Here is a 7500-nt window from a genome sequence, read left to right as displayed (position 1 = left end):
AGATCCTTATCTTGGCGTAGTTGACCAAGTAAAACTTGATTTTTACAAACCCAAGTGCCGTTTATGTGCTTTATCAAAAGCAAAGCATCGCCAAAGACATTTAGGCACTGAATTCCTTGTGAAATACACTGTTCTAACCCAAGAATTAAAGCTGCATACTCTGCTTTGTTGTTGGAGTGGTAGTGTAGTAGCTACCCGATGGAGAATACCCTTTCCTGTTGCTCATTGAAAATGACTATGCCAGTTGTAGACTGGTCCACTGTTCTTTTGTATGCTCGGTCAAAGAAAAGAGAGTGAGCTCTTTCTAGCTTAGGACTTTCTACCATTGGTGTCTCTTCTTTTGTTTCCGTGTTGACCTTCAGCTTCTTCTCATAGTGGCGATGAGTAGGAATACCCACTAAAATAGCCATGGTGGAGTTTTCTACTTGCATGGTGTAGTCAAACTCTTGTAATCTAATCAGCCATTTAGAGATCCTAGATGAGACATCTATATGTCGTATTACATACGGAAAGACCTCCTCCATTGTCAGAATTACTAAGGGTCTAGGCAAAAGATAGGAGCAGAACTTTGTGGTATCAAACATTAGTGCAAGAACCATGTGTTCTACTACGGTGAATCCCTTTTCTGATGGGGTCATGCCACGACTAGAGAAGTAAATAGGATGCATGAAAGAAGTTTGGGGGTCCTTTTGCATTAGTACGGCTCTGAGTGTATCACCTTCTACACTGGGGTTCACATAGAATGGCTCGTCCCACTTGGGGGGTGAAATGGTGGGAAGCGTAGCTAGGATTTGCTTCACCTCGGTAAATTGCTGCTCATTTTCTTCACTCCATGAGAAGACATCCCTCTGGGTGACTTGTTGTAGAGGGAGGACCACTTGAGATAGCAAGTGAATGAACCTGCTTAAGTATCTTACCTTCTGAAGGAAAGAAACCAACTGCTTAGCTGTGGTGGGTGACGACAAAGATACCAGAGCTTGGATTTTGTTAGGGTCAGCTTCAATCCCTTTTGCTGAAATTACATGGTCATGGAGAGTGACTTTGATTTCATCAATGTGACACTTATCCACGTTGAGCTGGCCATCCAAGGTTTGCAGCCTGGTTAAGCCATCATAGACTTTGCTTAAATGGAGGGTGCGTGAACTATAGATGCAAAATCATCTATGAAGACCCGTATTGACGTTTCAAAGTACGGTTGGAAGATAAAGGTCACATAGCGCTGAAATGTGGCCGGAGCGTTGGTGAGGCCAAAAGGCATCACTCTGTACGCAAAGCATCCCCAAGGTGTGATGAAGGTTGTCTTCTTCTGGTCCTCTTCCGCAATGCTAATTTGGAAGTATCCTGAGTAGCCATCACACACTGTGTATGGCTCATGACCCGCCACTTCATTGATAATTTCATCTTGGAATGGGAGGGGAAAGTGGTCCCTCTTTGTGGCTGCATTGAGAGGTTTATAGTCCACACAAACTCTTCACTTGCCATTCTTCTTTGGTGTGACTACTACTGGAGAGACCCATTCTGAGTCTTCGACGGGGTAGATGAAACCTGCCTATAGCAAATTCCTCACTTCTTTGAGTAGTGCCTCTTGTTGGATTACCCCAAGTCTTCTAAGCTTTTGAACCACAGGTTTACTTCCTTCCTTGAGTTTTATGTGGTGTTGTACTACTGTGATTCTTGTGATCTTATCATAACCATCAATGAACAATGTAGTGAAGCTACCTAGCATGGAGACATACTTCTTCCTTTCTTCATTGGTTAACTCATTTGAGAGCATCCGATGTAACCTACTTGCATCCTATAAGGATTGCATACCTGATGGTTCCTCTCGGTTTGTTGGGGGTGCTTCAGATTGTGTCAATATTTTTGGGTGTTTAAGGATGACCCCCATCACTTCGATGCTACTGTCACTCTCATCAGTTGTTGTTGTCTCTTCTCCTGAGGTAGACGAATAGTCGTTGGTGGACTCATCTTCTGAAGACTCCAAGATCATGTTGCGTTGCTTCCCAGTCCTCATGTCATAGAATATGGACTTCCCATTAGCGTCCTTCATCTGAATCATTCCGGTGCTCCAATCTTGCTTAGCTTCCATAGCCATGAGCCAGGGTCTCCCAAGAATGATAGGGTAGCCCTCCCCTTTGTGTGGCATGACAAAAATGTCTACCTCCACTTCTGTATTGAATGCTTTTACTTTGACCGCATTCACAATGCCTACGTATTTCACTCTTACGTTGTTTGCCATTTTGGCTCGGCACGGTGCCGGCCTACTCAACTCTAGGCCTAGATGGTGCATCATTTTTTCACTCATGACACATATTTGCACGCCACCATCTATGTAGACGTTTGAGATTCTTTGCCCCTTGATGTGGGCATCCATAGTTGGTAGGATGTCATCGAGATCTCTCCCAGAGATAGCCCCAGCTATCCTTGGTCTTGATTTCCTGGTACTCACCATCTTTGTCCATTGCCTCCTCATCCTTGGTGCAAGGTGGAGTAATTGGGGCCAAGTTATCTTCGGGCCCTGCATCAACACGTCTTGAACTAAGTCATAGGGTTTTGCATACTCACCTAGTGAGAAATCCACGATGTATATCTTCCGTCGCGGTTTAGCTGCTTGCTTTCTAGACTCGGCTTTCCCCTTCATTTTCTCTTTCTTTTGAAAGGCTTCTACGTGCCTGGCACGCTTCACTCCCATAGCATCCACTTCTTCTACTTTTGCTTTCCCTTTGTGCTTATCTTGAACTGGTTCTTCTACCTTTGCCTTCCCTTTAGCTTCCAAGCTAATAACACTCACCACTTGGTTTACAGTAGGTGGTGGGGGTAGTGGTGGAATAAGAGGTTGCGGTGGTTGTTGTTGTTGTATAGGTGGTTGAAGGATCTGGACCGGTGAAATTGGCCCTGGTTTCCTAGGCGGTGGTGGTCTTGCCCTTGGCAGAGAGATCCGATTCTGTCTCCCTCCTGTATTGAAATTCTGCCTCCTTGGATGTGGGCAGTAGTACATACCATGGCCGTCTTCCCCACAATTATAGCAGTGGTACTCTTGGTTTTGCCTTCGTTGTCCTCTTCCTTGTTCTGGATTTCTGACAGGTGCATGCCCTTGCTACACCAGATGCACGGATAAACTCTCTAGTTGGGTACTGATGCGACTCAGCTGGTCTTGCTGCTCTTTTGATGCCTCTTGTGGTTGGGCTCTATGAACGGCTGTTGCAGTCACTGGGGTTAGTTGGACTGAGCTTGATTCCTCTAACTCGTTGACTTGCATGCTCAACTTCTTGTTTTTAAGGCGGGCTACTTCTATTGCCAACTCATATGTTGCAGGAAACCTTCCCTTCACCTTCTCCTTAAGCGGCGACCACAGGCCAGCAATGAAGCGGTCCTTCTTCAGGAAATTAGGAGCTCCTTCGCTTTCCTCCAGTGAGGCAACCCATCTCTCCCACAAATCCACAAACTTGGACTCGTAGGTGGCATACTCTATCAGACCTCCCTGCTTTAATTCCGTCAGTAGCTGCCATAGCTTCTCCAAGGTTGTGCCTCCACGAAACCTCTTCACAAAGGCATCACGTAACACGTCCCATGCATTTTTGGTGGCTTGGGGCAAAGCATTGTACCAGGACTCGGCCTCTACTTTCATCAGCAGAGAAAAAATTCGAAGCTGTGAGGCGTCATCATCCATGTTGGAAACCACACAAGCGATGTCGAAATCATCCACAAAGTCGGTGGTGAGATTTTCTCCCTTCTTTCCACTGAATGTGGGGAAAGAAACACTTGCCTCCCACCTGGTGCTCTCAATTTGTGGTTAGAACGAGCAACATGAGGTAGGGATCTTACCTCTTGAATACTGACGACACTACAACCTAGCAGTAGTACTTCAATGAAGGCAGGAAGTGCCTCCTTAGTCTCCTCCTCTTCCGTCCTCCATTTAGAGAACTCCTTCAGCCATTCGTCCATGATTGATGAGGTGCGTTGATTTCAACATTGTAAACTGAAGGTTTCCGAGAAGCCCTTCTCAGTGGGGGCACCAAATGACGGGAGCAAAGCGAGTCACGACCCCGACGGCCTCTAAAACGCCGAGAGCCGATGCACGCCGCAAGCCGGTCACGGTAAACCGAACAAGGGGCACCACCTAGCTTTGAGCGGCTAGGACGCAGACAACCGTGATTTGAAATATCACGAATTCTACAGAGAGAGAGAGAGAGAGAGAGAGAGAGAGAGAGAGAGAGAGAGAGAGAGAGAGAGAGAGAGAGAGAGAGAATAGAGAGAATAGACAGGTGATGAAAGCCCTCGGAGGTGTGAGGGAGAATTATTCTCTTGCCATATTTACAGCAACCTTATTTCCGGCGAGGTGGCACATCATGGTGATAGAGAGATAGAGGGAGAGATAGTGAACCTACTTGGTGTGTTCTCTAGAGATGACTCATTGACATGAAACCTTGCTAACATGAGTGTGTGTGGGTCGACCGTTGGAGTCGAGATGTGGACATAGCCTCCTTTACATCATACAATTCCCAAAGAAAACCACTATGCCAAGTCCCCTCTCTTGTGATGCAAATGTGGCCAATTCCTCCCACAAAAATGCTACCAAGTGCTGACCTCTCATGAACTTTCCTCCCCTTGATAGTGACCTCTCAGTGCCCTTTTATAGGTGCTAGCTGCTTTAGATTAGGACAATCTGGCTTGATTAGGGTAATCTAATAAGGGGAGACAAAGCAAGGCGGTGGGTCCTGGGTGGTTGACCCTTGCTTTGTCTTGGGAGTTATTATAATGAAAACCTCTAGGTGGGCCTTTGTGACCATCACCTAGAGAGATGAGAATTTACAAGTTGGGATCTTTTTACAAGGTTTGGTTAAAACTGGAAAAATGATGATAATAACCTACGGTTTACAAAAGAGGGCGTCGTGGTCGCGTTGCGGTGAATGGCAGCTTTGCTGGTGCGTCGGTGTAGCACGTTTATTTCTTCGAGGTTGACCGGGGCATGCCTTCGGCGTCTTTGTTCTTTTTGGTGTCGATGTCATGTAATTTAGGTTGTCCTCCTCCTTGTCGATGGTGTCATAGTCGTTGAATCCTCCATTTTTTGTATTTTTACTGGTGTGTGCGTATATGCGTGTGTGTGTGTATATGTGTGTGCGTGAGTGTGCGTGGGAACGGGGGGGGGGGGGGGGGGGGAAGCATTGTATATATATTTAAGTGTATATATATATATATATATATATATATATATATATATATATATATATATAAAATTCTTTCGGTGGTTTACTGCTGGTGATGCAGAGGCGGGGAGAGAGATGGAGTGAGAGACAGAGAGTGTGCGCGAGCGTGTGTGTGTTGTGTGGTGTGTGTGAGAAACGCGCGTGCGGCGCCTGCACAGGCTGCGAGAGAGAGAGAGAGAGAGAGAGAGAGAGAGAGAGAGAGAGAGAGAGAGAGAGAGAGAGAGAGAGAGAGAGAGAGAGAGAGAGAGAGAGAGAGAGAGAGAGAGAGAGGTGGGCTGTGGGTGTGTGCGAACATCGTGAGAGAGAGAGGGGGTGGGTGAGGTGGTGAGGGAGGGTGATAAGGGGGATAGGGGATGGGTGGTGTTGCATTTTTAGTGGCGCCCGCATGGGCTGGGTCCAGGGCGTAGGCACATGGCATAGGCGGGCGCATCCGACAGCGGGCGCAAATGGGGGGGAGGTATAGTCAATGAGGGGGGGGGGGGTGTTATAGAGAGAGAGAGATTGTTCCTAACGGCAGGTTCCCACCATGGGGGGAAAAGAGAGTGAGAGAGAGTGTGAGGTGAGTGGGATAGGGGGGGGGGGGGTGTTAGATAAGGAAAGGGTGGCTGTGTAGGGAAGTGAATTGTGTGTGTGTGTGTGTGTGTGTGTGAGAGAGAGAGAGAGAGAGAGAGAGAGAGAGAGAGAGAGAGAGAGAGAGAGAGAGAGAGAGAGAGAGAGAGAGAGAGAGAGATGGAGAGCTAGTGGGAGGGGAAGATATGGGGGGGGGGGGTGTTAGGATGGTGGTCCGCCAGGGCTGGGAAGATATGGGGGGGGGGGGGGGGGGGGGGGGGGTGTTAGGCTGGTGGTCCGCCAGGGCTGGGAAGAAATCGGGGGGGGGGGGGGGGGGGGGGGGGGGGTGTTATGGAGAGTGAGGCCGAAGGGGGTGTGGACAAGAGGGGAGATGGGTATGTGGACGAGCAGAGAGAGAGAGAGAGAGAGAGAGAGAGAGAGAGAGAGAGAGAGAGAGAGAGAGAGAGAGAGAGAGAGAGAGAGAGAGTATTTGAAAGAGAGAGAGAGAGAATATACAATATCTGTGGCGGCCCGCCAGAGGGTGTGGCAGAGGTATCTCATCTTATGCATCCACTGGGCCAGGTGATGCAGTGGCAAAGTAAGTGAGAGAGAGAGAATTGGCGGAGTCGAGCAGTAGGAGAGAGAGAGTCTGTCTTCTGGCGATAATGGAGAGGTGTGGCCAAATTGGTGGCGCCCCGCTAGTGGTTAAGCCTATAGGGGTGGTGAATGGTAAAGAACTTTCCTTTTTTTGTTTTTTTTTCTTCTTTGGTAATATGCTCTTCCCTTTTTAGGGTATGGTTCTCGCGGTCGTGGTTTCGAAAACCGACCGTCACTAGGCATTTGCTTTCAACTATTCTGACTCCCAAAGTCCCAATGAGTTTCAATTGTGGAAAAAGGTGTGTGACATTACCACCTATAGAGGTAACAAAGCAACCCTAGGAATTAAGCGTGCTCATGTGTGGTAGTCTATAGATGATATTTTTTGTCTGCTTGAAAAGGAAAAGCTAACTTGTGCTAAGATATCCACCTTAAATTTTATAATCAATAGCTTCATAGTGAAAATGGTGGATGCTTGGGAAGAGATGCACATAACACATTACATGGTGGGTTGAACACTTTGTCTTTGCAGTAAAAAACCATCAGTGTTTGAACTAAAGTTTGATTGTTTTTCAGCACATTCTTTTTGCAAATAGTTCATTTTTTCTTGACACATACAATTCATTGGCCATCTAGAGTATCCAAGAAATGGAGCGCTCACACTATCAAGCAAAAGTAGTGTATTTTAAAAATACACGTCATGGAGGTGGAAGGAAAAAGAGCAATGCTCTACACGAGATGTTCAATTGGTTCTACAAAGTTTTAGCAAGGAGAGAGCGAAAGAAGACTAGAGTGCAAAGAATTTTGAAACACAGAATAGAGAAACTGGTTAGCGTGAGGCGATCAAAATCATATCATGCTTTGAGTGCAAAAGATCGATTCCGACGTTGGTTGGAGACAAGATGACGAAATGGTAGGCATTGGGTGGAAAACTAATAAATTTTTGACACTAACCACTTCTATTGTATACATGCATTGTAATGCCTGTTGGAATTAGGGTTGTAGAGAAATGCACACAGCTTGGAGAAGACGAAGGAAGCTCAAGGCACACAATAGAGAGTGTGTTACTTAGTGTGCAATGGAAAGATAGATAGCCCTAGAGTGATGGGCGTATATACAATGCTCGGGGGAAAAAACCTCCTAAAGA

Source organism: Adiantum capillus-veneris, chromosome 10, assembly GCF_014529385.1.
Source record: "Adiantum capillus-veneris isolate H3 chromosome 10, ASM1452938v2, whole genome shotgun sequence".
Classification (NCBI taxonomy): Eukaryota; Viridiplantae; Streptophyta; class Polypodiopsida; order Polypodiales; family Pteridaceae; genus Adiantum; species Adiantum capillus-veneris.
This window is presented reverse-complemented; position numbering follows the sequence as displayed.